This window comes from Aquila chrysaetos, chromosome 20 (genome assembly GCF_900496995.4).
Source record: "Aquila chrysaetos chrysaetos chromosome 20, bAquChr1.4, whole genome shotgun sequence".
Lineage (NCBI taxonomy): Eukaryota > Metazoa > Chordata > Aves > Accipitriformes > Accipitridae > Aquila > Aquila chrysaetos.
Window position 1 is genome coordinate 1,987,022 of NC_044023.1, and position 27,650 is coordinate 2,014,671.

General features: G+C 38.3%; 1 protein-coding gene across 16 annotated transcripts in view; it reads left to right on the plus strand.

Moving 5' to 3' along the window:
- The window catches only part of IQSEC1 (IQ motif and Sec7 domain ArfGEF 1), a 357,083-nt gene that overhangs the window by 225,816 nt on the left and 103,617 nt on the right, over positions 1-27,650 (plus strand). The window contains exon 1 of one of the 16 annotated variants that reach the window (XM_030043643.2): positions 5,210-5,369. The exons of 14 other annotated variants lie outside the window; for them this stretch is intronic. The gene's annotated coding sequence lies outside the window, so the exon portion shown is untranslated. Of the gene's footprint in view, positions 1-5,209; positions 5,370-24,502; positions 24,744-27,650 lie in introns of those variants that run through there. One more of the 16 variants, XM_030043642.2, reaches the window with a different exon arrangement.

The window sequence follows — 27,650 nt, forward strand, 5'->3', positions numbered from 1 at the left end:
ATAACAAACTGTTAAGCTACATGAGATAGATAAGGAAAAGAACCCACAGTAAAAATAGGCTGCCAAAAAAATGGGTCAGGGCTAATGGGTTAGTATGATCAGGGCTTCTTACACCATTGTCACTTCTGGAGGAAATGTTCAGCAAACAAAAGCATAACCACACTGGCAAGGCCCTTTCCTCCAAAACAGTGAAACAATGAAGCTTTTAAAGAAATTGGGAGTGGACTCCCTTAAAGTGTATGTGCCACATGAGCCATTTCAAAGCAAAGATGGAGATAGGTGTTCATGCAAAGATAGCCAAAATGAAAATCATACGGTCGCTGAAAGACGCACAGATCCCTTCTTAATACAAGTCCCGGTACTGTTAAGAGAGGACTCAAGCATTAAACAGCAGTAGTAGCAGGCATGTGGCTATTCAGCTGCTTCTTTAAACCAAAAAACAAAACCAAGCAAACAAAAACCACCCACACACAAAAACCTTGTGCAAGTTATTTCTCTGTCTGATACTCTATATTTCATAGCATGTATTCAACCATTAAATAAGCTTACTGACTTAGTAGTGTTCTGTATCAATATTTGATCCTTTCCTCAGACTTTAAAGAAAAGATGGTATATTTGAGGCACTTAGGAGCCTTATGGGAAAGTTCCGAGCACACTGGGAAAGCTACATGAGTGGTCAATACTGTAAAGCTGTTTTGAGGAGGGGAAAGTTGCTTGGTCCATATTTGTAAATATACTGAAGGGTTGCCGGTTTGTTGGTGGGTTTTGTTAATTTAGTAGTTTAGGGTTCCTAGCATGACCATTTCGAGATGAGGACTAAGAAAGCTCTCAGAACAGGGAGTCTTGAAGCCTTAACAAAACTCATTATATTTTATAGACATTTTCATCTGATTGTTGGTGACTGTAAATGATCTGAATTCAGGTCTAAAGGTATGTAATATCCTAGACGATCCAGTTTTCTGAAGTAGAAATTCTGGGGTAGCACAAAGCTGAATTTTTCTAAAATGAAAATAAATAAGTTCAGGAGGGGAGAAGAAAACCTTCCATGACTTTCTTATACTTTTAGGAAATGAAAAAGGACTGCTAACACACTTCCCTCCCTTATGTCTAACCTTTCAAGAGACTTTTTTTGTGAGGTGATGACCCGCTATCTATTGGTGTCCGCTCAGAACCATTAGCTCATTGGGACTATTCTGTCTTTCATTTTCTAAGTGGTGAGGTCAGGTATGTGGTCTTTGCCTTTCTCTACTCTATACTAGTGGCTAATGATGCTATTAATAAGAGGAACTGTGTACCTAATTTTCCATCAAAGAAACAGAAAAAATACATCTATGTCCTTAGGGTACTGATATCCATATGTGTCTAAAACAGATGAGACTGGTAAGAAAACAAGAGACCTGTGATGGAAGTCTCAGCCTTTTCCATACCTGTATCTAATTTTTCATGTCTATCAAAGCACAAAAGATGAATTTCACTATGTCTAAATCTGTTGAGAGAGAAGGGAGGGAAACATTTTGTCCAAGTAGTTGGTGTCCATTAAAAAGGGAGATGAACTTTCCACAGTGCTTTAGAAAATTGCTTTAAAATCTGGCCCCAATGTGTGCTATTCATTCATTCTTCATAGTTTTCCTTTCAAAAAGCTTTTAAAATTTCTAAGCACAGGGCTAGGATGCACTTTGGGTTGTGAAATTATCTTTGCAGACCTTGGAATTTTTTTCCGATGGTAATTTCAGAGCTCATATGTCAACAAATCAGTGTACGGTATTATAATTTCCCTCTGGACTTTTAAAATCTATACCTCCAGGGGAAATCTAGGGACCATATGATGTCAGCTCTGAACACATTAATAAGAATGAAATGTAACATTTGTTAAAGATAAAATCCTTTCATCAGAGAAACGTCCTATTTTTCTGATTAAGTGGTGTGTTAATGTTACATCACATTGACTAGAAGTTTCTGGATATCAGCTAGACTGACAAGCTCTGACCAGCTTTAAAAATACCTGGAATCCTCCTCTTGGCATTGAAATACACAAACATTTGCTAAAGTAATTACTTTTGTTGAATGAATCAGTGGCGTGTCTTGGGAATTTGCTGCTGCTGAAGATTTTTTTTTTCCCCCTTCAACCTACGTTTCACAAAGGAATTCCTCGCAAAGGCTGCAAAAGGCTTAATATAATCAATCCACATGCAAATAAATATAACTACATTAGTTCTTAAATAGAAGGAAGACACTGGAAAAATCTCAAACTAAGGCATATTGTTCTTTGGCAAATATTTTTCAAGTGTTTCCTCCTCTTCAAGCTGGAGATCCTTCTAATTAAACAGCTATGGCAACAAATGCTGTCCAGCCAAGGGTCAGGTATAAAGTTCAAATCCCAGATGGTTGATATCTGTACGTGACTTATCTACCAGATGGGTTCAAATGTTCCACTGGCTTTTTTTTATTCTTTTCTCTCACCCTTCCAGTATTAAGGCAATTTGTTATATTCCTATCAAATATTTATACTGTTTTTCTATTGACTTTTGCTAAGAATTATTTAGGTAGGAGGAGAAGTTTCCCCAGAGCGTGTTCTACCGCTTGAGAGGTACTTTGTTCAGCATTCCCTTCCTATCAATTTCTGCAGTTAGAGTTTCCAAGGGTGCCCTAAAAAAAGGACAGGAATAAAAGGCACGCAATCGTGGGGTTGAGGAGAAAGAGGGGTAACATTGTTAGTATTTACTTTTACTGTTTCTGTGGATAGTTAAAGCCTCTGTGCTTTTATAGGATAATCAATACAAATTTAAAACAATTTTGATGATTATCACTGATGAAGCACAGGCTGACTGTAAAGCTTATCATCACTGGTAGCTATATAAAAATACAGCAATAGACTGTCTGTCTTTGGGTTTATTTTTTATTATATGCTACTATTAAACAGCCTAGGTAATGCAAATGGTATCATGTTGATTTAATTGCATATTTTTTAAATAGATCTTAAATATCGTAAAGCAAGCTTTCTCATGGAGATGAGGACTTAGATTTCTAATTCCTGGTGTTTATAGCCTTTTTGACTTTTGGAAGACTACGTGGTAGGAGGTTACAGTTTCTTTTGGTTTAAATTCCAAAACCAGAGTGGTTCAGGAGTTTACATATAAGCAATAAGTAAGACAGAAACAGATTCTGAACTCTAGAAAATATGGCAAGAAGGTCTTAACAGAACAGAAGCTGGGTATTATTGCATTCATTACTTTTCTGTAATCTATTTTACATTGCATTAAGTACAACAGTCAAACTGGTGGTATTTCCTAACTCTGGTTAGTATTCAAAATCCCTTCAAAACTTCAGATTCAAAATCTAAATTAGATTAGAAACTGAATTAAATGTTTCAGAGAAATGCTCGTTTAGATCTTTTGTGGTTTTGTGTTTGAAAGATTCAGTATTCTTGCTTTTGTCACTAGAAAAACTATATCAAATGTGAAAAGAAAAAAACCAACCAATCAACAAACAAAAAACCCTAACCAACCAACCCCCCCCCCACTTTTGAAGGTTAAGCTTCCATAAACTGGAAGACAGATTTGCCTGAATTTACTCAGCTTGAATGTTTATCCCAGGGTTGGTGGGTTTTGCCAGTACATTTGCAGGCGCTCTGTGATAGTCTGTCCATGCTATTTCTATGCTGCACTTGGAATTAGGAGTAAGGATGAATTTTCATTCTGACAGGTTCTGTGATTGCTCTTTTGTTGAATCCATCTCTAAATAAATCTGTTGTTTAAATGTGGTTCAAATGAATGATAAATGCAATACATAAGGGACTGTTTTGGTGCCATTGAAATTCAGTGGGGAAACTCCCACTAACTTCAACAAGGATTCCAATTTTGCCCTCAGGAGGGAAGCAACGAACTTGGAAAATGATATGAAGTGTGCCTGATCTTAGTATCCTTAAACTGACGGCTTTTGAAATAATTCTGCAGTCTTACAGTTTTCAGTTTTCTTTATCCTTCCTTTGTTTTTAAAAATAAAGCAAACTCTGAAACTCCTGCTACAATAGCAATAAAATATTTCCTGTATGAACTAGTTTGTGAGCTAGTCTGTTCTGACTGTACAGAACTGGAAAGATACCATTAGAAATAAACTGCTGTCTGAAGTTGGAGGAATTAATTTGTTAACAGGATGTGTAGAGGAGCCTCTTTATTACCTACAGTTAATAATTTCTACTCATTTGGCCAATTTTGTGGTGTCTCTTTTCTGCTAATTTTACCATGTCTTTCTTAGCTTTAAATATTATAGGTGTAGATTAAATTAAATGTGTACAGCAACATGATACTAACGCAGAGAAACATTCCTTTCGGTGATCTTTACAAGGGAAGACCTTTTCATCTTTTCTTCTGTGCCCTCTTATTGTGTCTTTATTGCTCAGGGGTAGAAATACAGTGATTGCAGTAGACATGTTCTCACAGAAAGCTACTTAAGCAATTGGGTTTGGGATGTGCTGAATGCCACAGCAAACCTCAAAGCTAAATGCTTTAACTAAGAGACAAACCTCATTTTGTGCATATTGCTTAGTTTCTTTAAGTAGATTTAGGAACTTGAAGCAGACCGTGTCAGTCAAGGCAGTAAAAATGTCAGTCGCTGAAAACATCCAGCTCTAGAGGTCTCTCAACAAACCGTCATCTGGGCTTATGGTATAAAGATACTTCTTAGTAAACACATTAGCGTGTCATAAAAATCATGTGTTTAAAGAGATAATAAATCCAAAGTCGGGGTAACAAAATACTATATGAGGCAGGCCACAAAAATAGAAGTTTTGTTATATCTTTAAGGAGTTCTTTTTCTATATGTAGGTGTTCAGCAGTAAACCTGAGTTTGATATATCATGTATATGGGTAATGAACACTGCTGCATTCTTTCTTCGGGTATGTACACAATGTATACAATGTCAGTGTACTTGATAGAATCAGCTCCACTGTGCATTTCCGAATGCTGCCAGTCGAGTTTCCTCTCCATCCACAAGCTTTCTGTGGATGTGGGCTAACTCTGATATTTATTCTAATGTAACTAGCCAAGCACCTTGCTAAAGCCATAAGCACAGGTGGCTGATAATCTGTTTTAATTGTAGTTAACATGCTTAATTTCAAAAGTGATGTGTAAAGCTGACAGGCAGTTCCAAAGAGCTTTCCATCCCAGCTTCCGAGCCTTTCTGTAGTCATACAGCCTCCAGCTCACAAGCTTTTAAATTATTTACCCAAAATGGGCTTTGAAGGAAGAATTTAAAAAAAATAAGTAATCCAAGCCTGGGTTTATTAAGACTTGATAGAGGAATGGAACATAAATAAGAGCCCCCGTAGGAGCACTTTGGCTTCTGCTGATCTACAGGGAACTCTTAATGGGTGAGCTTTGGAAGTCTTGTTGGTTTTTGTTTGGCTCCTCCTGCCCCCCATTTCTCCCTGTTCCCCCATCCCTGTTTTCCCTTTTTTAAAACCGAGTAACTCCATTTATTTTACATTTTTAGTTGCTTTTACAGTGATCAACCCTGTTATCAGGTGAACAGATCTATGTGCTTTGTTAATATCCTTTCCAAATGTCCGTCATACCAAATGTGATCAGCTGGCTGTTCTACAGATGATGCCTCCTGGTTTGGGGGGTTTTGTTTGTTGTTGTTTTAACTTGGCTGTAAAAAGAAAAGCCATGCATGTGTTTAACTTACTGATTGCTTGTAGTACCAGAGGGGACTGACAAGCTGCCTGGGCAGCTGGTAGGCTCACTTTGTCATTTTAATATAAGCTAAACCCTGCTCCCACTCAGTGGTCCACATACACCAATCTGTCTTCACGGGCTAAATTAAAAGCAGTTTTAGCATATGATTAGCTGTATAATAAGACAGAGTAAGGGGTGTGGAGAACAAAGAGTATAGGAAGGCAAAAGGACATGCATCCTATCATTTTGTGTTCTGTGATTCAGAAAGGAACAATAATTTTCTAAAAATTCCACCCGTTGAATAGGAAGTGTTCTAAACCAAGGTCATTTTTGAGCAACAAAAGATGCTAAACATTAGCCTTTAAGCTGTAGTGTTGCATAGGATTTAAGCTTATGCTGTGGCTCCTTCATCCAGTGCCTCACGTGGCTACACTGACTGTGTAAAGGACTGTAAATTCAGAGTCCCATGAGATAATGCTACAAGAGAAGTTTCTTTCATGCTTTTGTTTTGATTTTTCTGCTATTTAATAGTGTTACTTTTTAACCTGCACAGTGCCTAACTATGCTTTCACACTGATAAAAGACTTCTGGTACTTTGGAACCGAGACACTGAGGTAATTACTTTTTCCAGCACTTGCCATGAACTTGCATAGCTTTTATATCTGTTTCCCTCTTCAAAGTATCCCTCCTTCCTCCTTCAATATTCCCAAGCATATCTTGAATGTCCAAATAATTGTTTGGAAATTCTATCAAGGCAATATTTAAATATCAGATACTGTAACCATTTGGCACATAAGTTCCTTAGTTCCTACAGCTACAGATGTTATAAGAATATAGTGTGTGTTGAAAACGATCATCTTATTTTACAAACTTCATCTAGAGACTGTAGAATCTATAAATTCATGTTTATAGTTTAACAGTAAAGCAATAATTGTATATCTTATGTGATTTCTATGGTTATTAAATTATTTATATGATGGTGAGCAAGCTTTCAAAATCTTCATGTAATGAAGATGTTGCAGATGTTTTGTCAGCAGCGGACACCTGGGATTCTGATACTTCCTCATCAACTGCTGGTCTCTGTTGGTTTTCAGGTTTTATGTGGTTTTTAACAGGTTTTGGCTGAAAAAAAAAATTATATTTGATAGAGCAATACGCTAGAGAAGTTGCATGGTGGGGCAGGGAGGGAAAGCTCTGCTGAGCAGGTTGATGGGAGATTTAGACCTTTGGCTTTCTAGAAGCCTTTAAGAACAGCTACAGGTGCTATCAGTCCTCATAGGAATAGGTACAGTAAACTCAGAGTTGCTGTGTCTTGTGCCCAGTTTCATTTGAGAGGTTCGTGGGAGTTTTGTATGATACCAAAGGGCATGAAATACGGCATAATATGGTCTGGCTGGGATTCTGCCAAAACCTTCCCCCATGTCCAGGCGTGTTCCTGAGGGAAACTCAGGACAGGTATGTTAGGTCAATCTTGCGCATGTTGAGGACCACAGAGAAATACGGCCATTTCTTTACTCCACATCTCTCCTTTCTCTCTGAACAAATTATCTAAAAGAATTACAACATTTTCAGGTGAAACTAAACTAAATCAAGGGGCTAACTGTAAATTTAGGTGATCAGATTGTTTTCAGCCATGTGATTCAGGCCATTATGCCTCCACTGTGATTTAATACTGAATGGAAAGGGTGAAAAAGAAAACAAAACCAAGTACTGGCATCTGGGAGAGGTAGTGCAAGCTCAGAACAAGGCTCTGGAAGAAATGGGAAATGGGGAGCTAGAGCTCGAATGACAGTTGTGTTTGGGGAGATCTCAAATCTCTTGAGGAACTGAAGTGAATCATATTAAGTCCTCAGTCTTTGTTACCGAGTCAAAATGCCCTCCCTTGCCGTATACCACTTTGCAAAATGTAATCTTTCTGCTATGCTACCTTGCAGTGAAAGATAATATCGATATTTTGGTGGTTTGAAGTTAAATAGTATGTTTTCAGATGGCAAATAGTTGCACCTGTGCAACAGAAGCCACAACGAATTACACTGCTTTACAGAGGTAAAAATTATTAATTATAGGCATTTAGTCAATTCCATATCTGCCTAGTGGAATTTATTCTGGAAATACAAAAAAATGTATGAAGATCTGAAAGATGTTTGCAGTTTAAATATTGCATACAGCCTGTAGTGTAACAGTTTAACTGCTCCAGATAAGGGAGAACACTTTGTATGTTTATATGCACACGTCTCTGTGTTTATATGTATATATTAATATGTATGTGTGTATTTACATATAAAACAATATATAAAAGACTCCAAAAGAAAGTCTTACTATTTCAAGGTGAGATCAAATTCATTCTGTTCAATACTTTTATTACCTCCACAGCTAATGAAGTACAAAGTCTGTATATCAGCCTGCTCTCAAAGCTGCATAGTTGACATTTACCCACATATATGACTTAGTATGAAATTCTTGAGATAAAGCAGTATCTTTGAAAGCCTTTCTAGATTAGCTCAAGGATCAAAACTGACACCCATACGTGAAGTCTGAAAGGTTTGAGGAGGGCTGAGTTTCGGTTCAGGCCTCTCTCTAGTTAAAAATGTAATGAGTGGGTCAGCTGTAAAATTAAATGAAGATGCTGTAGCATCTAAAGAGGAACTTCTTTCTTTAGCAGGAATATTAAGTGTGAAATGCCACAGCTCAACAGCTAATTTAAAGAGACAGTCAGCACTACTACTGACAGTGCCGTATTCTAAGTGTCTCTGGCTATGGGAATTGCTCATGCTTTTAAACTACCATCTAAGTGCTCTGCTAGCTTGATGTAAAATCCTCCAGTCTGTGCTCGCTCCCACCCAGGAGACCTTGAGCACTTGAAGATTTAGTCCTACAAAATAGTTTTAATTCTTGAAGTAGGTTCTATTTTAATGTGGATATATATGTAAAATTAGAAAAAGTACAATTGTGTTGCTGTATCATGTATTCAAGAGGTCACATACAAGACAAATACACTTTTTTTTAAACATAAATGCAAAAAATTTGAAGAAAAAGATTTTACTGTTCAGTAAAATATCTGTCATTATATGAACAGTGCATATGTTCCTAGTTTGGTTGTGAAAAAGTGAATTTGTAGTCCAGTGGAAATAAATGCAGTAAAATAAATCATGCATACCGAAGGGATGTTTATGGGAACAGAAATTACTTTCAGTCAAAACCCCTCAAACACGTCCCCACGATGTGTCACAGGCAGGACAGGCCCGGCAGTCCAGTGCTCGCAGTGAGACTGAAGGTGGTGCCATTTACCCAGTAAACCCCTCTGAAATGCCCGGGCTAGCAAATGTACCCAGGCATTTCCTAAATTCTTAACAAGTGATGAAGTTTATGATGAATGCATGTAAGCGAACTTAAACAGTAACAGACTTTGCCATTTTTATTTTGTAAATTTGCTTAAAATTTAAAAGTAGACACTTGATCCTGGTTTATTTGATCTAAGCAGGTCTTGATTTGTCAGGGGTAAGGAACATTTTATTTCCTCTGACAAAGATGAGTAAAAGCTGTGCTTGTGTCTAAAAATCAGTCCTATAGTCTTGATTCATCTGAATAGTGATGTGCTGAGATGCTTAAAGTTGTAGTCACATGATTTATAAACTGTATTACTTTGCTTAGGAATATCAAGTAGGGGTTGTGGATGGTAATTATTAATTTCTGAACAACAGTTGGTATGTTCTGTTTAAGTAAAAGTCTCTGCTGGTCATGGGGCCTTTTTGTTATCAAGAGGAGCTCAGGGTGATGCAAGAACCTATAAAAAAAAAAATTTAAGTACATACAAATGGAAAAGTGGAAGGTGACACTGATGAATATATTATACAAGTAAGAACCTGTTCTGAATCATAAGCAAAGCAAAGGGATGCAAATTTATGCCGCCATAGTTAGGGGCAACATTTTAAATATTATGACAAAAAGAATTCTAATGGTATTAAATACAGCTGGTAAATTTGTCAGTAAGGGCAGAAAAAGTGAGTTCACCTTACTGTGGTTTGGAAGCCAAATTAGGAAATGTTTTCATATCTTAAGAAGTTATATTTTCTAGTTTTGTTTCCAGACGATGAAGAGCACCTGTCATAACAGCACATCTGGGTAAATTGTATCCAAATGCTTTTAGAAGAGTTGGCCAATGAATTCTCTCCAACATGTAATATTTAATTATTTTATGGGGATGGGGAAAACAGAAGCCGTAACAGTGCAAGTTAATGTAATATCCATGTTTGAGAAGAAAGGAATGATTTAGACAATTGATAATGTGTGTGAGCCTGCTACTGATTTTTGACAGAATTGTAGAACAGCCAGTACGCACTTAATTATGTTATCCTTTGTCCTTAATTGATATGGCATTTATTGACATAAATTGAAACAGGCTTGACTCCTGTTTCTAATAGCCATTGTTTGTGTATGCAAGGTAGTATTGCTTATTGTGGATTTGTACAGTGTGTGAGTTACCCAAGCCAGTGGTCTCCAAACTTTTTGACTGAGTCCCCTAGCAGTAAAAAATGTTTGAGCACGCACTCACAATGTATGTACATATATTCATAAATTATATACATGTACGACTGAAGTTCTAAGATCATCTTCCCACACCCCAATGGATCATGAAGCAAACCCCCTGGGGGGTGTGCACCCCACTTTGGAGACCACTGGTCTAAGCAACTAGAATCAACAAACCCTCTCGGTAGATGTAATTCTGATAGTTATCAAAACATAGCTGTAAATTAGAATTATTGTAGAGCAGGTGAGTTTAAGTGGAGTCATAAGGATCTCACGCTACATAAAATTTAATATTCTGGTAAGAAAATAATTGTAGTATCTGTAGATGACACAAATACAGGGCCAAAGAGGACAGCTATAGCATAGTTTGGTCAGTAGAGCACAAGCAAACGATATGCATATTTTTTAATACATTCACATGTAAAGCTGAATGTCTGTAAACTAAGGTTGAAGCCCACACTTAGAAGGAAAGGGACTCTGTCCCAAGGAATTGGTTCTGTAAAGGTCCAGGGAGACATGTTGAGTAATTGCAAACTGATAAGAGGCAAACTAAGCTTTGGTAGAGACAATGTCAACTGATTTGCTCTGAATGTTTTCAGCATTTGGGAAGGCTGAAATAATTTTGGTAGCTTCTAACTTTGGAAACTGCTAGGTCTAGGATATGTTTTCAGATATCAGGACAAATTGCTGACGAGATTCCTATTTTCTGTTCTCTCTAGACAGTTTCATCAATAACTCACTGCACATATGGTGAAATTTTTTAGAGGCAATTACAGATATGACATACTATACACATGGTTTTAGAGCACCATTTCATCAATTGCTACTTGAAACAAATGACTTCATGGCCTGGTGGTGCACTTGGAACTGAAATCTTAAACTGCAGAATAAGCACTGGCTTGAGGGCTTGAGGACATTTTTTTCTTTTTTTTTTCTAATAATTTCCTTTAGTGACAAATCAAAGTAGCCCTTATTACTGCTTAAGACTAGGTTTTACTAGCTGCCAAGGTAAAATAAATCTGTCTAATTAGAATAAATAAAGCATTTTTAGCTGTAATGATGTGCAAATGCCTCAAGAATTCTAACTTAACTCTTAGTGAAGAGCCTTGTAGCGTACCGGGGCCGTGATCCCTCGTGCAATGGAAGTGTTTACATTCAAACAGGACTCTTTTGCTTTAGTCTGTCTGAGCATAGACCTGCACATCATACTCTTGCTTTGGAAGGATGATGTGCTGGACAGTCGCTGCAAGGATTTGACCTCTGTGCATTCTAGATATATATGTAAATTAATGTTATGTTCCATCAAGTACCAAATTTGACTGTTGCCTTATGTATGCACACAGAAAGGACTTGGTGCCAGCAGGCAGCATCTGCAAGTTCCTTATTTCCTCTTTGGTAATTTTTAAAACTTGCTTTTTTTAAACTATGCTCATTGGGCACCCGAGATGCAAACTGCCAGTTGTACTATGGATATCTGTTTCTGACGGCTCCCTGTCTCCACTGTAGTTTTTGTGGTATGTTTATGTATATAGCTGTGATTTGTGCAGAGTTTGCACCTGCTTTGCAGAAATGCAAACTGATCCTATTTTTTGATAAAGTAAGAACAGTCTGTGAGCAGAGTGCCAGTTTAGAGCCTCCTGTTTCATTGCTGTGCTCCACAATGGGCTTTCTCTGTCATTATCTGAGCTTTCAGTGCAATAGGTCTCCATCACTAAAATGGGGGGGTAATATCTTTCTCACACAGTATAATTAATTCTGAATACCCTAACCCAAATTGTTTTACTTTAACACCAAGCTTAAGCATTGCTAACTTTTATTGTTTACATCAGTATGTTCATTATAAAAAGAAAAAAAAAATCCATCTTGGAGGTCCTGAGAAGTTTGATATCTCCATAGAGATGCCAACACTGAAAGTGCTAAGCACTGTTATTGGTGGTCATGGCACCAGATGTTAAAAATACACACCTGTGTGTGATGTGTCCTTTGTTTTAAGTTCAGTTTTCTCCTAACGTCACAAAAAAGTTAAAGTTTATTACCTTTCTCAATGTATGCAACAGAATAGGTTTCTTATTGTGAAAACATGGGTGAGTTGCTGGTTTTGCCAATTCATACACCAGTGAAAAAGCTTTTTGAAGAGCATGAAGGGAACATTAATGCTATTCATTTGCTAAAGGTAGGGAGAGGCTGCAGATCTTGCAAACTCATCACAGAACCATTTTCAATAATATTTTTTTAGTGTGGCCATTTCACTTTTCTCTATACGTCTTGCAACGATACTCTTAGTCTGTTTTCTACTGACACACTTGATATGTTCTGTAAAAAAATGAAGTTACAGGTCATGTAGAGTTAATTGGGAACTGAGTTATTTCCATAGGTTACATAAAGATCACCATTTAGAAACAAAAATAGAAAAGCTGCCCTAATGTTCACTTCAGTCCTGGACTTTTTGAATAGCTTTGACTTCTGTCCTTTGAAAGCTACATGAGGCTGAAGGATGGCTGTTTGAAGTGATTTCTCATGAGATTTTGAAAATATGTCTATGGCAAAGTGTAGTGAGCTGACGTAATGAGATGACACCAGACCAATCTTACCTTTATCTTGTTAACATAAATACCCTTTTTAAAATACATATATTTTTATGAACTGTGAATTAGTATTATTCTTCCTGTATTCCTACCCTTCAACTGACTGTTTGGCACGTTTGTAGGAGGGGTTTTTAAAGGTGGCCTGATTCCAGAACAAAGAATAAATTCCTATTTGCTGTGTATCTCAAGCATTTGTCATGATCCAGCTCTTTTACTTGATTCAGCAAAGCTCTAAGCACATGCATACAACCAAATATACATAAATGAGTAGTACAGACAAAGGAAAGTTAGGTACTTTCTTTAGTAGCTTACTGAATTTATGTATAACACCAAGTTTCTTAAAAGCAAGTTTAGAAAGAATGGACTGGTAAAACAATAAATCATTTTTTCTAACAGATCAATCTGAAGAATTGATATTTTTAATCAGTGTAACGACTGGGAAGAGTTATATATATATATATATATATATATATGCTGGATTGATGGATTATAAACTGCATTCATCAAGAGGGAAATGGAAAAGATGTTGTTCTTCCTGTCCCATTTGTCATGCTAGTATTTATTTCCAAAGAGCATTTACTCCTTTGGAAAGAGTGCAACAGCTTGAAAGTCATCAATGTCTACGTTTTCTTTTCAAAATACATTGAATATTTTTTAGCAACAGCTCCATCTCTATCCTCTATCAAAGTTCATGCTGGGTCTTTCCTGGTGCACAGATACACCTCATGAAGTTCCTTAACGTAGGCAAAGCATGATGCTATGATATAGCATTTATGGGAAAATGGGTGTATGGGTGGTGCAGGAAAGGGGACCCATATGCATGAACATATGCTAAAACTCATGAAGACCTGGGAGTTTTAACAGACCCCGAGTCTGGTGTCCAGCCCTTCCATCCATTGATAGAAGGAGACTGAAAGAATGATGCTTGCTGAGGCCAAACCTATTCCTGACACTTGTAAGAAGTAAACTATAGCGAAAGATACTGCTGGGTGATGAGTAACCACTGAAAGCAGCAGCAGCAATTATAGGAAGGTAAGACTGAAATGGGAGTTTCTGGGCTATCAACACTAATCCCTTCTACTTCAGGCAAGCATGTTGTATGTTTTCGTCTCATAATCCAGTCATTTTCCACAGTTTTGCTGCTCACGGAGCTAGAAATCTTTTTCTTTCTATCTTAATTCAGTTCCAACTTGTGCACATTTCTTCTTGTGCCAGTACTAATTTTTCATTTCTAGCCCATATGCTCACCCCACCAGTATGCATTGAAAAAGCAATTCTTATCCTTTTTCAGGGCTCTGCCAGACTCAGTGAGCCAATTTTTTGCAGTCCACAGTTGCCAGAGAAGCTTTCCATTTCTTCAGTCATCCAAAGAGGCCTTCTTTGCACCCAGGGCAAACTTTGATTTACTCTTCCTTAAATTTGGAAGACCAGTGCAGTCATTCTAACTGAGGTCTCACCTGTGTTTTAAAAGCATATTGCTGAAGAACAGGCATGGCAATTAAGTTTAAATAAGCAGCAAGAGCAGCGAGCGTTCCCAGAGGGAAGCAACTTGGTGCAAGTATCTTGCTGGAGAACTGGGGACAGCTGACAATGAGATGACTGCTTACACTGTTTTCTGAGGCTTCCACTAGAATGGTTTCTTGCCAGCCTGCCTTTTGGCAGTCTGACATGAATATCTTTAGGGTTTTTTTAATGCCTAACTTGCAGGCTTTTCCTTATATTCCTGCATCTTGGATTGACAGTTATACTGAAAAAAGAAACAAACCCTTCCCCACGGCACAAAACTTTTACAACTACTAGTTTGATGCTTCCAGTAAAGGTACCAAGTAATACACCTTAAAATCCCCATAGTAATAGTATCCTGCCTTATCTGTTTTGCTCAGATTTTTAGTGCTGTGGGTATCTGCCAGGGAAGTACCATAAACACATAATGAACTGTAGGAACAGCAGGAACTGTGTATATGTACGTGTACATATGCACTTATTTAGAAATGCAATCTTTTTATTCCTTCATTTTAAATAGATTTTAAGAAATGCTGTCTTGAAGAACTTTGGAAATAAATTTGATCTTTTGCTCCAAAATATCTCCTTTTATCTAAGGAGGTGGTGCATAGAATTAGCACAGAAGATAGACGACAACTGTGTTGCTGCAGTCTGCTCTTGAAAGAGTTTCTGGTGATGTACTCAACATTTGTGAGGTTTTTCTAATGGAGAGAAGTACTTGAAAGAGATGCTGACACTACTGTTAGCAAGCAAGTGAAAGGGAAAACTATGGTCAGAAAATAGAGGCTGCTGCGTAACTTTTATATAACATAGGCAGGTGACAGAGTAATTCTACGAGTGCTTTTGGCAACTTCTAATACCAAAAAGCCAAACGCCAGCGGTGTTTGAATGACAAACCAGTCATACCTGTTAAATTAGCCATACCTCCCAAGTTGGATCAAGTATATAGAAATACGACTGCCTGGACCACAAGGCTGTCTTTCTCTGAGGAAGCTAAAGGAAACAGAAGGCTGGTTCACTAGGTGTGCTGGTAAATAATGTGAATGGCATAAAATGCCATTTTGAGTAGTTGAAAAAGGTGCTTCATGCTCTTATTAAATTTGTAGAGCCCATGTTTAACTTGCACGTATATACAAGTCATTTCACTGTACTTGGAAATGCATTTAGGTACAATTTGTGGCTGCTGTAATTTCTAGAGTTCATAGAACTGCTGTGTATTTGTAGATGTGTAACATGCTATTTTGTTTCCTTACACTTCAGATAGATTAAAACAGAAAGGCTAATGGACAAATGGTCTGTAGTCTAGATGCCAAGTCATTGCTTAATTTGTCTGACAACCCCACCGTATAGTCTGTGGCAAAATACAGTGCTTTTTGAATACTCTCCTCTACAAGGTACAACAGAACTGATTTCAGAAGGAAATGGCTCTTTTTATATGTCATTGTTGTCTCTATTTGTAAACATAGATTCTGTTGCCAGACCCATGTGATTTCATTTGCTATGTGATCTCTGATTTCATAGATCAAGTTCTTTAACATATTATCATATGCTATATGTAACGTAACTATTGAAAAATCAATCAAGTTGTCTTAAGCTTTTGGGAGGGAGGGTGAAGAGGAGGCTACAGTTAAAAGCCCATCAGCCAGAAAACACAAAGGGTTCTGGTGAAGTAAGGAGCACTTTAACTACCTGGTTCATCTGTATTTCAAGCAATTTTGGTATTGGGGGAAGTACTCTTTTTTTTTGGCAATTTTTCTAATAGTTTTTAACTATAATGCACTGAAACTCATAGGTTTCTAAAAATAACTTCTACATCATAACTTGTATGTGTTATTAGGCATGTGAAGGTCTGTTCCTGAAAGGAGGGGGAATACAGCTTAGTGAGCAGTCTGTATGCAATTTTGGGAGATAGAAAGTAGAATTCTAAATACTTTTAAAATATTGATACTTTTAATGGATTTCTTTAGCTCTATTTCCCTACCTTTTCCTTTTTGTAAAGATGGAATTTTACTTAATAGGAGGAGGAAAAGGGTTATTCAAAGTGAATAAAAATTAATTATTATACCAAGGATTGAAAGTCAAGAGACATGAGTTCTATTTCTAGCTTTGCGGCTGGCTTGTAATTGCTCTTTGGCAAGCGATGTCATAGTGTGACGCACATTTAAATGGGCTCTGCCTACTAAAACAAGCAGTTCTTGGTCCTGTGCTGTGCTGCACGAGCTGTAGTGCTAGTATGTGAGGCAGGGCCATGAACCAGATAGGGGAACTGATCCAGCTGGGAACTGCACACTCCCACCCCCAAAAAAACCCCAAACCCCAAAAACCAAAAAGGTGGTGATGGAGAAGGGGGTTATTTCTTCAGCCAGAACAGCTGCCTGATCCATGTCGTTGTGCAACAGCTGAAACATGCCAGCAGAAGGCATGTCAAAATGGTAACCTTACTGCATCTCATATGTCTTATCTGGAAAAAAGGGGAAGAAAATATTTGAAAATATTTTCTTCAAAATATTTATTTTTTGGATAATGTGGCTTCTTAAACTACAGAAGACTCTGGTCAAGTCAAACAATCCAAATAATTGTCCAGCAAAGCAAAAGCTGTCTACAAAGTTTTGAGCGTGAGTAGGCATAAAGACTGCACTTCTCCATCAATCACTTGGTGGGATAAAAATTATGTTACTTTACAACTACCCTGTAATAGACAAAAACATCCTGCTTTTAATATGCACATAATAAAAAAACTCCGAAGAGAAAGGCATTAGCACACAACATTTAATTCATCCTAGGTGGCTAGACTATTGTCTTCCAAATCATAATGAGGTATAACTAATTTTGTTGCAATCTATTGAGCTTTGGCAGTCTTCTGACTGCTGGGCCTTCTGTTGAAATAAGTCGAGCCCAGAACACCTAAGTGCTCCAATTGTTTACAGAGGTAATGCTGTTTGTAAGAAAATACAAGAATTTCTGTTGAACTTTACTTTTTTTTATGGTAGGGCAGTATTTCCCTTGCACGTTTTTTCTTTGGGCTATTCTTCATCTGAGCCTCCTTTGTCTAAACAAATTAGTTTAAAAAAAAAAAAAAAAAAGACTGAAAATCTCAACAACAAAAAAGCAAATCTGAATGATTTAGATTTAAAAACTTTTTTTCAAGTCAGAGTGATGTTCCCTGTGTGAAAGAGATGAGCTGCTTTTTCAAATTGGACCTTGGATAATGAATTTTATTATGAATCTCATTTTTTTTGTAATATGCTTATCTCATTTAGTCACAGTTGACTGTTAAAATTTGATATCATTCGTGACTGTATATTCATGGGATACAGCTTCTACAGATGATTTTCTGTAACTTGGATTTTGGACTAGTTCTGAGGAGATACAAATTAACAGTCTGTGCTGGGAAACCTTAACAAGCTATGGTTATATATGTAGACATCTTGAAAATTAAATCTAGATTTTGCTCATTTGTTGCTATAGGTGTAGAAGAAAAAAAAAATAGGCAAACTTGGGGAAAAGGATCAAATTCACCTTGTTTTCTTGAGTGAATAGTTGTATTGAAGTGGCATATTTCTGTAAGCAAGACAGAAGGGGGTTAGCCTAACATTATCTTGTATTGGAAGCACCTCATAACACAGCTAAAATAGAGCCCCTCCTTCACTTAGTAAATAAAGCATAACAGTAAATATAGCATAACATAAATAATCAGTCTGTTCCAAACGTAGTTACCAAGATGGTTAGTTCGAGTGAAAGGAAAAATCAAAGGAAATCAGCAGCAGCAGCAACTTTAATTCTTGGGGAGCACTTAAGGTGCGGTACCTGTAAGAAAGGTTGATGAGAGTCTTCCAAAAGCCCTGGGGAGAAGTGAGGAGAAGCTGGGAGCAAATGAAACGTGACAGGGAAGCGCCCTGTGAGAAGACAGAAGTAGCAAGAATGGAAGAGAGACCACTGTGAAGCGACAGTGAAACATCCCCTGGGGTTTTAGTGTAAATGAGCTCTGTAGCACAATAACGTGAAAGATGAGGAGCTAAGATCTGCAAAAGCTGAGCATCAGATCAGGGACTGTAAAACATACAATGCTTCCAGAGGTGGAAAGAGAGAATTCATGGAACTACCCTTCTTCAGGGAGATGCTGGAGTATGGATAAGTGATGAAGGAAGAATGGTTTACTGAGGATGATCAGCCTCAGTAAGAAAGAACTAAGTAGAAATTAACCAAATAACAGAGGTTAAATTCTTGCAAAAGATTTGGGTATTTAGAAACATGGTCTACTTGCATTAAGTCAGATGTAAGTACCTAATTGTTAGATCTCAATTTAAATTACACTGCATTGAAAATGTTATAACTATTTGATGCACTTCTTTAAACATATTTGTGTCTACATCTAAATCAGCTTTGTCTTTCAAATATTTTTTTTTCCTACAGTTATGACAGTTTTTCTATTAATCTCAGGCCGGTTTGTTTTGTTTATGATTACGCTGATCATAGCGTGTACAGACTGCAGTCAGGCTTGTCTTCATTGTCTCTTATCTTCCCCTAAATGTATACCCTGCCAGCAATTAAGCTTCCAATTGCGAAATAAGGAGAATGTGGTTAAGACTGCATCACTAAAGAAATGAACATATATCAAATAAACTACAGCAAAATGACAAGAAGTGTCTCTCCAAAGCCAGCAGTGATAGTGGTACAAGTGGCTGTTACAGCCTCTGACTAAAAGAAGCCAATGGCTTTGCCCATAAATAGACAAATTGATCCCTTTCTCTGGAAAGGGAATCTCGTTCCAAACAATGGGGTAAGAATCATTCTCATACATGAGAAATGCCCCACATCACCCTTACCATACGCTGCAGGTAATAAAGGGTCTTTTAAAATGTAGTTATTAACATGCATAAGGAGAGCAGGATACAAACTCCAACTGGCATCAGGATTATTCTGCTGTCAAACTTAAGGCAGTTCAGCATTTGAAGACATACTACTTGTTTGTGTTTTATTTTTAATGAAGGAATGGGGTGTGCAGCAGTTCTCCATTTTTAACCAAAATTCTTGCCTCTGACTTTTTTTGCCTCAGTTTCCCCACCTTTGAAATATAGACAATGATAAAAGCTATTGCCTTCTTCAGTCGGCGGTTGTAATGGTCAGCAGCTTGTTCTTTGTTCTTTGAAGTATAAAATGTTTTATACCGTTTCAGATGTAATAGCACCACAAGAGTCCTTGTCTGCAGAACAGGTTTTACTGATGTACAACTCAAACCTCAGGAGAGGAAAGCAAGGTACAAAGGTAACTTCAGCAGCATGACAGCCTTTGCAGCTTCCATGAAGCTGACCGCTACACCCCCACAGCACGTGGTTTAAGTCTGGTCTCTGGTCATTTACTAATTCTTCTGCAACTGAAGTGGCCAGTATGAAAAAAAAAAAAAAAAACATATAAAGAACAGTACATATTTGTCTCTATTACCCAAAGACATTAGTTTACATGTAGCACAGCACTGATAGAGTTTTATTTTGTTTCCCAACAGTTTCTCCTCTTTGCAGACTAGCTGGGAAGGTGTCAGCGTACAGGATTCATTACTGTTTTTAACGAAAGCATCAATGAAATCATCTTACTTGACGTTCTTGTATATCTCCATTGCTAGTGCTAAATTATTCCCAACAACATAGCTAAAACTGCTCTGTCTGTCCTCTAATTTCAAACCTTCTATGTAGTAATTTCTTACCACTTCTCTGGGCATTATTCTAAAGGTAATTGAAATCACACTGTATGTGACAGCATATACAGGTTACCTTCAGCTCTGTTTTGCCAGTCAGTAATTCAGAACAGAAAAAATTTGGTTTGAATTTATCTTAAAAATTAAATCATGTAAGATTATGGTGCAAAAATGGTAATCAAAATAAATTACTCTTTGAGAGTGAATTAGTTTCCTTCCTATAACCATTAGAGGCTACAGTTGTTGTACCCGGCAGGTAACATTTGCCTAGAGTTTATCTGCTTTTATTAATATGCTTATGTAATACATAGGAAAGATCTTGTGGATTTGTGAGGGTGCCAAGACCTTTTGCAGCTGTAGCTATGAGCTAGAGAAACATTCTTGTCAGGTGCTAGAACCAGGAAGCCTTGCACTTTACCTCCAATCTATTAAATCCATCCCAGTCATAGTAACTTTTAGGCCAGACACTGCAGTGCTAAATGAGGTAGACTAAGCTGGCATATTTGGGCTCTGGAATGCAATGAGTGGTACTGGAGGACCAAGGCAATGCTTGGCTTTGATCCAATGTATGGGACTAAGTTTTCCCAAGAAAACAAGTGTGCTTAATGGGTGTTAGAATTGGTTGGTCTCTTTTTACTTTTGTGTAGATCGCAGCAATGGTCACTGATAGCGCAGCAGGTATGTTGGCTGGCGTGATTGCCAGACTGCTTGTAGACAAGGCAGTGCTTTTATAAGACGTGTTCTTGTTGGGGAAGAACTTGGAATTCTTTCCTTGGCATGTGTTAAAATATGAAATAACACACACTGTATGTTTTGTATATGCACGTGCATGCCTGAGGCAGTGTCAAGAGGGCTTGTCTGTGGATTTTGTTCAGTGGCTAAACAGAACCAAAATTGTCCATCTGGCACCTTTCACAATCCTGGAGGTGGCAGGCACACAAAGTGTAAACTATACAGATGAATTGTACAAGTTCAAGTGGAGAAAGGAAGCATAATGCATTTAAGATTAATGCCCTTTCAGCTGCAAATTGCAATCTGCATCCATTCAAGGCAAAACTTCCTGGCGTTTTATGTTGTCTAAGGGTCTGGTTTAGGACAAGGATAATTCTGATAAATGCAAATGAGTATTACCCTGATTTTACAGAAGTAAATAAAAGTAGGATCAGAATTATGTGATCTTGAGCTTTTTCAGCTTTGACTTTCAGAGAGACTTACCTGAGAAGGTGCTAGACGTTTAGCTCGTAAAAGAGGGGCAAATGATGCTATGTAAAAGCAAACCGGCCACTTCAGTGTCATTCATGCAACTTTTATCAGTATTTCTGGGAACACTCCTTTTCCTGAGGCCACAGAGCCCTTTTGGCTTCCTCATGCTCCAACTGTTTTTCTCATGCATCTGTGCCTAATCCCAGGTGTCTGAGCTCCACAGGATGATGTTTTCTGTCTTTGAAGGTCAAAATCCTCATAGTGACGTCACAACTGATTTGCTTTAAAACAGGCTGAGGTCACTAACTATTAGGAGATTTTAAGTAGAAGGCCTGAGGAAAAGCAAATCAACTCTTATGAAATGACGACCTCCTCCATCTCCCAAACCAAATTGAGCAGTGCAGTGAAAATAACGCAAAGAACCCAAGCTGTTCCCAGAGTGTAAAACTGATCAGCTCAGAAGGTCTAACAGAGTAGAAGGATGAACGCCTTCCTCCAGTCAGCCTCCAGCCAGCTAATTAGACAACCTTGTACCAAAAGATTTCTTCCCAGATCCAGCTGGTCTTGAAGCATGCAGGCTTGATAGTCTTTTTTATTTTATTATTGTGAGAGTAATATAAAATGTTCTTACCAATACATATTTCAATAATATTTTGCACTTATTCAGCATCTTTGCATTGAAAATCTCAGAAGTGCTTAACAGAACAGAGTGAAAATTATCTCCCATTTTTCCACAAGGAAAGCTGAAGCAAGCTTTTAAGGACTTCTGGTGTTGATTTTGGAGAGGCGGCACACTCAGATTTTGAATTTAGGCTTTTTTTTTTTTCCTCCTGTTCTGTTTTTATCTCTGTACTGGAAAGCCATTCCAGAGGTAGTGATGCAAGGCCTGGGTGCAGGAGGCTGCTTAGCCTGCATGATCCTCCATTCACTGGGAAGCTCTGCATAAAGTTTTGGCTTGTGTATGTTTTGACCTTGAACCCTGGAAAAGAGAGCTTTCTGTTATTTGATGACAAATTACATGACAAAGATGATGAAGGAATCATATGGCAGGGAAACTGTCACGGATCCCTTTTACGCAGAAATGTGCTGAGAAGTGTCTCTCTGGACACACTGTCTTCTAACAGAAAGATCTCAAGTAGGGGGTCAGTAAAGAGAGATTCTGGTTGCACTGGAGATCTTGGAATTATGCCAAAGGAATGCTTGGGAACGATGAAAAAAGCGAGATAGGAGCCCAACACACAGGCGTGCTTGTATATCCTTTTAATCCCTCCATATTTCCTGTCCGAGTTGAATTATCCTCCTAATGTTTTTGTGTGGCCACGTTTACATGTTGGAAACATACTGACTGCTCGCAGCCATCGCTCTGCAGTGAGCTCACTTGGCTGCATAAGGAATTTGTCCGAAAATGCACATCAGCAGTCTAGCCCTTTGAATGCGCTATTTCTGTCTCGTAAAAAGCATCCGCTTCATGCATCCCTGCAGAGGTGAACCGAAAGGTTAGAATGATACAAGGGAGCGTGTGGGGAGGAGCGAGTCCCTGTGACAGCAAACCATAAAGGTCTCCCGTCAGCGAGGAGGTACCAAGGGGAGAACGAGTGCACAAAATAGGGAAGGAGGGTGAACAGCCTACAGATGACGTGCGTGGTTTGATATGGGGGGGGGAGATTGACAGCCTGATATGACAGTCTGGTTCTCAGATACTTTGCAATTTACTGTATGGTATGGTTTGTCAAAAGGGGAAAACGTTGTCTGTCTACCCTGAATCATGCTTAACTTCTGCCGTACTTCCCAGTTCTGGAAAGGGTTCCAGTCCTCCTCTGTTGACAGACTCTGTGAAAGTAACCATTAGCAATACTATCCCAGAAAAATAATGGAGCTGAATGAAATAAAGTAGTTTTATGATCAGAGGAGTCTGGTAAGTGAAGCAGTACACAGTAACTCTTTCTCAGATTTAGGAAAAGGATTGTAGAAACCCTTAGGCTCCAAGTTCAGTCCAGCTGAACTCGCGGCATTTCCGTCCCAAACAGGGCCACTTCCTTATCCCTCAGGCTAAGTACAGTCAGTAGCATCATGTAGTCAGATACTACAATAACACATGCTATCTGGATATCTGACAGGTAGGAAAAGCTGCATGTAGTACTTCATATATTATTTCTATTATGCTGCTAATATAAAGCTCCTAATCTACCACTGCATCCAGAAAAGTAGTTGAGAATTTTTGTGTTCAAAAATTTACCTTTTCAAGGGATATCAAATCCTCTGGCAAAATAGTGGAAAAGATCTGGCATTTGGTTGAACAGATCCTGGTTTACTTTTTTTCATTACGTGTCTATGATTTGCTGCCGTTCGAACCATGGCAACTAGTGAGCATTAGCTGGGGCTGGCTTGGCACTATGGGCTGTACTGAGACTATTCTAAAGAGCACATGAACTTGAGTAAAAGCTTAGCTCAAGTTTCGTGAGATAGATGGAAACAGTGTAAACAGTGTTGCTTTTTTATGTAATTTATGATTTTAAAACCTAAACTACGTTGGGCTGCCCTACACAAAGAAATATCAGCAATCTAGCCCATACTTTGGGTTTTATTTCAAGATGCATTGAAAACGCCGCAGTAACAGCAAACACAGAATATGCATTTCGGTGTTAAAGGAGATATTCCTGCAAAAAAGAAGAGATGGGGGAAAATTGTTACCTCTGAAGGCTGGAGGAGCCTGAGCGATAAATTTTTCAATGAAAGCTACTGAGCACCCATCCATGTTGTTACAGTCAGGCAGAGCTGCACTTCAGCACTTCGAGTGACATGCAGAAGTCTGACAGAGGCAATGGGCAGAGTTAAAGAAATACCGTGGGAGCTCGGAGAGGCTGGTGCACATTCTGTCTGGTTCGGTGAAGTTTAAGAGGATAATCCAGGGGAAAAAAAAAATCATTAACAAAATTATGATTAAAAGATAAAATACTTTCTACTTAGGCATAAAAGTTATGCTACAGCATTTTGATGCTTATGCATCACTGGTATTGTTCCAAATTTTTGAGCTGTAAGTCGGTAATATACCCCGTTTTGGGCTGAGCAGTACTGGAGTTGAATATTACCTGAGAATGAGTATCAAATTTAGGAAGTGTTTTAGTCCTGGGAAAGCACACATAGCATCATCATTTTTATACAGCCTAGCATCTGCTGCTTAAGCTGTCTGATACATCTTGTAAGGCTGAAGAGGGCACTGACCTTGCAGTGAGATTGCTTACTAGCCGGAATTGCCATAGAGCTGTGGTATGTCTCAGGGTACGCTCGGCTATGAAAGCTGCTGAGCAGAAGCTACAAGGTCCGGCCCATCACAGCGACGTTAGGTAAATTTGCTGATCAGTACAGTATATCAGTCAGCTAGGAGCCCTGCACTTCCCTGCTCCATAACGAGGCACTGACCCAGCTTCATCCTCCTGTAGGACCAGCTAGCTCTTTTTATGTTATTGCTGCACATCTACCGCAAAGGGAAACTGTGACAGCCCCACCTGGATGTTTGATTTTATTTATTCATGGCCCGTGGAACAATGAAGTCAGAGGTAGGTGAATGATGCAGTGCAGGAAGTTGCTGCAGCAGTAGCTTTGCTACAGAGATGATGATTTAATGTATCGGGCTAATGGTGGAGGAAAATATTAATAAATTCTGTTTGTGCATGTATTGGGTAGGAGGTGAGGCAAAACAAGGCTTTCTAGGTGCAGCAGATGACATTTTCTAATTATGTAGCTTTCTGTTATGCCTGAAGTAGTCATGTACAAAGGTTTTGCTTTCCTTAAAATGATAGAAAACCAGTCTTTTCAAAGCAAAGCTATCCATTTAACTTGCTAGAATTAACGGAATGTCGTGTTTCATTGTTATAAATGCATATCAAGTTCTCAGCAGAAAAATAAGCATGTTAATCATTGTAGCTGATGTACTGTGTGTTATGTAGATTGCTAGCATCGATTCTAGACCGTAGGTTCAGGTTTCTTATTTGCGTTTAGTCAATCAAGCCTGTGCCCACCCTGAATCCCTTCTGGTGAATTTCTGTTGATTTTGTTGCTCAATGTATTTATTCTTCTTTGTGTATCTGCTTTTAAATAAATCATCAGAAGGATAAACAGTCCTACAGCAGAGGGAGCAGAATGTTTCAGGAAGCTAAATGCTTCTGTTAAATCGCATGCAATCTATGCAGTTGTTAAAGGAGGGGTTTTCATGCAAACCATGAGTATGTTTCGGGTTTTTAAAAAAAAACAGTCTCATGCCTGCCTTGTACACAGGAATGTGTGGATTCGTAGGACAGACATGTAAATAGATTCTGAAGAGTTCCCAAAGCACAGCTCTTGGACTGGCCTGTGTGTTTGGGTGTTTTGTGATTATATAATGGATAGCTGGAGCATGTGGATGAAGTGGCTGAGAGTTAGGGGGGTTAGTTTATTTTTGTATATCTCTTAGTATATGTAATACATTTCTTGTGCTTAACAGTTTTTTAAAACAAATTTGTTAATTCATGGCAGTGTCCTTGGATTTAAAAGGTATTAGATTAATGGCAGTAGATTAATATCTTTTTATTTTAATCGGGTATTAATTGTTGCTATTTTTTCCAAGTACCAGTTACTTTAAACTGCTTTGGATTTGGTTTGACTGTGTTCTGCCAAAGCTGATGAATGGTTAGAACAAGCGAAGCAGAAATCGGGGCTGCCACCAGCACCCGGAGCAGGAAGTTGCGAGATTCCCATTTAGAACCCAAAGCTCTCGTGTGTGCTGCTTGTCAAAAAGTCAATGCTTTTAGTCTTCACACAGTAGTTTGATTTGGAGATGGTTGTCCTATGGATCTTTTAATATCTACGTACAGTTGGAAGTAAAGGAATGAAAACTACCCTTAAGTCATAAGCCTCGTTAAAGTTAAAATTCATTGCCTGATTGCTGTTTTATAGGAATCTTTATAAACAATGAAAATACCTTGACTTATCATATGCTCGTTGATATCAATGTCAGCAATGTTTCTCTGCTATAGAATAGCTAGGGATGATATGAAACCGGTACATTTAGACCTAAGTTTTGTACGCTGTGAAGGTCCACTGGCCAACAGATTTGGGGGGGTCGAATCAGGCTGACATCTAAATACAGAATTTCTTTAAGCAGACTGAGAGGTGTCAGTGGATTAAAGGGTATTTGGGGGTGACAGCGTTTGTCACTTTGAGAAGGTCACAGGCAGAGAAATTCAGCTTGGCTTCCCATAAGTCTAAACTCTCCTATTCCTCCTGGTGCTTTGCTATGCCTCTTGTATAGCCCAGCACAGCCAGAAGAGGAATGTGGGGCACTTTTGTTTTCACCAGTCAGTTCAGTGCTTTGGAAAGTGTCTGCCAATGCGTGTGCTGGGCTTCTTAATAATGTGCCACTCGTCTTGGAGCAAAGTCAGTGTGCAACATCCGTGGGTCCAGCCACCAAATGAGAAACTGTTTCATGCTTTTTCAAGTGCTTGAGGAGGAGAAAAATACTACTAAATATTACTAAAAATGACTTTTTCTTTCACTAAGTTATCCTTTAGTTTTAAACATGGTACCATTTAAAGCAATAATGTAGCGTTTTTTTCCTAATTCTTTTTTCTGAAATAAATAACTTAAAACATTTTTTTTTCTCAAATGAGAATGGAAGATACTGGTTTGCAGCTTAAGAAGAAAATATGGGTCTTGAATTTATAAATGCATAGCTGCATTAGGACTGAAGTATTTGTGCTTGTAGTTATATACATGATTACACGTTTGAAGATCCAGAGTCTTTCACATGCCTGTTTTGGTTTTACTGTAACCTGGATAGTAAGGATTGTGCACGTTGGATGTAAAAGTTCTGTATTCAGTACACAAATACCTTGGGGGACTTAAGTCCTTCTTGATGAAATCATTATTTTTATAGAGGGTAGAGGGACAAGGCATGTCTCATTACTAGTCGAGTCACGCTCTTTATGCCAAAGGAACTCTAGTAAAAAGTGAATGGCCCCCATGCTGAACAGCAGTAAAGCAATAAACCCCTTAATTTACATATACACAGTTGCCAGTTCGAAACAGTGTTGGTGAAGGGCAAACGGTGCATCAGCAACTGCATGAAGTTGGAGCATTTTTTCATTACTCTATTAACAAATTTAGATATTTTTAAAAAATGTAAATAACAGTAGTTTTGCTTTAATGTGCAGGCAGGGCATTGCTAGTTTGCTGCAGTACTGAGTGGTGCATTAGGCTGTTCAGCATCGTTTACGTTCTCCTGTGCTCTCGTGCTGCTCGGGGACAAAGGAGGCTCACGCTGGGGGCAACGCTGGGAATGAGGCTCTTGCAATGAAGCGAGTGAAAGGGTATTTTCTAGCGTATACCGGTGGTTAGCTGTGGGGGTATTGTATGGGCAGCCATAATTTTTTTAAGACTTTTACCTGTAAATGGCAGTGCTGTTACAATAAGAAATGCATCCTAAGCGA